The sequence below is a fragment of the Tupaia chinensis genome, unplaced genomic scaffold, assembly GCF_000334495.1.
Source record: "Tupaia chinensis unplaced genomic scaffold, TupChi_1.0 Scaffold150208_1, whole genome shotgun sequence".
Lineage (NCBI taxonomy): Eukaryota > Metazoa > Chordata > Mammalia > Scandentia > Tupaiidae > Tupaia > Tupaia belangeri.
This window is the reverse complement of record NW_006210047.1, coordinates 4,012-8,100: the sequence shown is the minus strand read 5'-3', so window position 1 is coordinate 8,100 and position 4,089 is coordinate 4,012. Positions and strand designations below refer to the sequence as shown.

The 4,089-nt window shown below is 36.0% G+C and overlaps 1 pseudogene; it reads left to right on the top strand.

Moving 5' to 3' along the window:
- The window catches only part of LOC102489396 (vacuolar protein sorting-associated protein 29 pseudogene), a 15,477-nt pseudogene extending 11,939 nt beyond the window's left edge, over positions 1-3,538 (top strand).
- The last annotated feature ends 551 nt before the right edge of the window (positions 3,539-4,089 follow it).

Here is a 4,089-nt window from a genome sequence, read left to right as displayed (position 1 = left end):
CATTGAATTAAAAATGGTGGCTTAATCAAAAAGCATTTATATTTGATATTGAACTTCAAGAAAAGAGTTTGTGGGAGCACTTAATGTAATTAACGTTATTATAAGTAAAGTAGAATGACAATTGCCATTATTTAAGTCCACACTAGCTGAATGCATAGTTCCACAGTGATAATATCAGAAGAAAACTAAAAATCTCCCTAGACACACATATTAACAGTTTATGAGGAAAAAGAAGACAAAGGTAATCAGATGAAAAGAAACCCCAAGTTAGGTAACAATAATAAATGTGTCAGTAGTGGTCAACTGTGGTATGCCACTTGAGAAAATTTGCTAAAAATTGACTGAAAGAATCTAGAGTGGTTCCCAAACTCAGCTATGTGTGAAAATAGCTATATTATATGATACAGTTATCTGAGACCCACCATTGAATCAGTCACTTTAAAGTGGAGTCTAGCAGCTAAACATTCATAAAACCATAAAAAATGATTCTAATAAGCTGCCAGGTTTGTTAACCTCTGTAATTATGATCTCAAAAGGATTTCATTTATTCCACTTTCTCCAAGTAAAATCATACCTAAGCCAACTAGAAATAAGGATATTTCTGCTTTAAAATGTTATTGGCCTCAGTATTCTTCAGAGAAATGCAAATTTAAAACAATCTTTATCCACTCAACTCTGCAAAGGCTCTAGGTGCACCACGGCCTCTCATGCACCCAGCATGCACCCTGTCAGCAGAGAAGATGCCCAAGAAGAAGGTCAGCTCAGCTGAGGGGGTGGCCAAGGAATAGCCCAATAGGAGATTGGCGAGATTGTTGGCTAAATCTGTTCCTGCAAAAGTGGAGAGGAAGCCAAAAAGGCGGCAGAGAAGGATAAATCTTCAGACAAAAGAGTGTAAACAAAAGGAAAAACAGGAGCAAAGGAGAAACAGGCTGAAGTGGCCAACCCAGACACTAAAGATTTACCTGCAAAAAATGGAGAAACTAAAAATGTGGAGAGTTCACCCTTTGATGAAGCAGGCAAGAAAGAAGTCCAGGCTGTGTAATGTCATATACCATGTCTTATCAATGGTCCCTGTCTCCCTTCTTGTGCAATACAGAGGAATATTTTTATCAACTATTTTGTAAATGTAAGTTTTTTAGTAGCTCTAGAAACATTTTTAAGAAGGAGAGAATCCCACCTCATCCCACTTTTTAAGTGTAAATGCTTTTTTTGTAAGAGGTGAAATCATTGACTGGTTGTTTATTTTTCAGTACAACCAGAAAATAGTAGGATATTGACTTATAGGAGGCTTTGACTCTCTAGCTCTCAGCTTAACATTCCATAGGTGGGGGAGGGTGGGTGGTTTTTATATCCTAAATACAAAGCATACTAAATGGCAGTTTGGAGTCACAGTCATGCATTTAATGTATCTGGAATATTTTAAATTATTTCTATTATGTATTTTAGTAGTATTGTTTCCTAAAGAAAACCACTCTTTGATTGTTGCTCTCCCTGTCAGAATTGTGTGCACTCTGTAACATCTTTGGTTATGGTAGTCCAGTTTTCCTAATAATTTTGTTAATGTGCTGTGAAAGATTGGAAATTTGAAGTATGTAGGGTATACGATACTAAATTGTAATTTGGTGGGACTTATGTAATAGCTTTCAATATTTGAAGACAATGATTCTTGATATCTTCTTAAGAAAAATTTGCCTACAAACTTGAAGCTGGAATGTCACTGGAATAACTTAAAAAAAATCACAATACTTGGATTTTAAAATTTTTGGTACATATGTTAAGAATTGGGTATGAATTGAAATGTCTGTACTGATCCTTGACACAACCAATAGATCTCAATTACAAAAGAAAAAAAAAAAGACTAAACTTAAAAAGATGGAAAAGTAGAAGATTCCAGTTCTTGTACTCCTATAGGAACACTGATTTTACATTTAGTGATGAAAGTACCCTCAAGAGAACTCTAAAGTTCAGGTAAGGGGTTTCAGTGACCAGATCAAGAACATAAATGAAAAAGACAAATTGAGAGACTGAAAATAATAGTTTTACTTTATCCGCATCTTTTCTCAAGACAAACACAAATGGAAGCACAATATACCCAAACCTATGGAACATGGCAAAAGCAATAATTATTTTCTCTCTTTGTAGTTACTTCCTTAAAGACTAAGATGAAAGTTTATAGCAATAAATGCCTACATTAAAAAAGAAGTGAGGGGGCTGGCAGGTGGCATGGTGGTTAAGGCACTGGACTCCAACACAGCCAACTGCAGTTCAAGTCCCAGACATGGAGGCTAGCTTTCTCACTTTCCTTTTCTCTCTCTCTCTCTCTCTGTCTCTCATGAAATAAAAAAATTAAAATAAATAAGCATAAATAAATTTTTAAAAGTGAGATTCAAATAAACCACTTGATTTTATATTTCAAGGAATGAGAAAAAGAATAAACTAAGCCCAAAATTGGCAAAAGAAAGGAAATAATAAATGTAAAAGCAGAAATAAGAGAAAAGAAAAACAAAAAAATGCTGAAGTAAATAAAATCAGACATAAAAGAGGAAGCATTACAGCTAATGCCACAGGAGGAAAAAAGATTATAAGGGACAGTTATAACCAATTGGAAAAATTAAAAGAAATGAATAAATTCCTACAATTAAATAACCTATCAAGACTAAATCAAGAGGAACCTGAGGAAGAGGGCTACGGTGGTGGTGGTCTTGACTGAGAGGAGCCTGGTGACAGGATGGCTGGGCACAGATTGGTGCTGGTATTAGGAGATCTGCACATCCCACATTGGTGCAACAGTTTGCCAGCTAAATTTATTTATTTATTTGAGAGATTTTCGCTATAGGACACGTGCGCTCGTCTGACAGACAGAGAGAGACAGAGAGACAGAAAGTGAGAAATCACCTCCCAGGGGGGATGGTCATGCTGCAATCCCTTCTCCTCCTTTCTCCTCCCGGGATCTTGGGCATGCATGCACACACACCCAGTGTGAGTTTTAAGTCACCGGTTCCGGGATGCGAACCACGGTCGACTACGTGGGAGTTCAGTGACATAGTCATTACACTAACTGCTGGTTCTCTGTCAGCTAAATTTAAAAAACTTCTCGTGCCAGGCAAGATTCAGCACATTCTCTGCACAGGAAACCTTTGTACCAAAGAGAGTTACTACTATCTCAAGACTCTGGAGGGCGATGTTCATATTGTGAGAGGAGACTTTGATGAGAATCTGAATTATCCAGAACAGAAAGTTGTGACTGTTGGACAGTTCAAAATTGATTTGATCCATGGACATCAAGTTATTCGTTGGGGAGATATGGCCAGCTTATTCCTGTTGCAGAGGCAGTTTGATGTGGACATTCTTATCTCTGAACACACACACAAATTTGAAGCATTTGAACATGAAAATAAATTCTACATCAATCCAGGTTCTGCCACTGGGGCATATAATGCCTTGGAAACCAACATTATTCCATCATTTGTGTTGATGGATATCCAGGCTTCTACAGTGGTCACTTACTTGTATCAGCTGATTTGAGATGACGTGAAAGTAGAACAAACTGAATACAAAAAATTTTAAAACCAGGGCCATCTTGATGGCTTTTTGGTTTTTTTTTCAGTCCTCTGTTCAAATCAAGTAAACATTTAAGAGCCACAAAATTGTATTGCTTTTATAATATTTTGCAGTAAAATATAATACCATCTTCTCTGTTAATACATAATTGCTCTAAGCTTCTTATAAACTATAAGATATATTTAGTTTACAGTATATGGTTTCTATAAAAAATGTCCACCACACGGTAATTGGTCATGTGTTAAAGAAATTTATCCTTGTAAATATCTTCAAAGTTGACATTTGGAACTTTATTACCAAAGTAATGCATGAGGAGGAAGAATCTAGACTTTCTTGTAACATTTTTCTCCGTAATAAATGTTTACCTTTCATTTATACTTTCTTGGTAACCTGTGCTTAATTTTTAAAAATAAGAGATAAAAAAAATTGTGCATATATAAATATTAAAGTGAAGAAGCATATGGCAGAAGAAGCCACGGGCCTTCTGAACAAGGTTCCACATGGCTACTGCGAACTAGATTTTTAAGG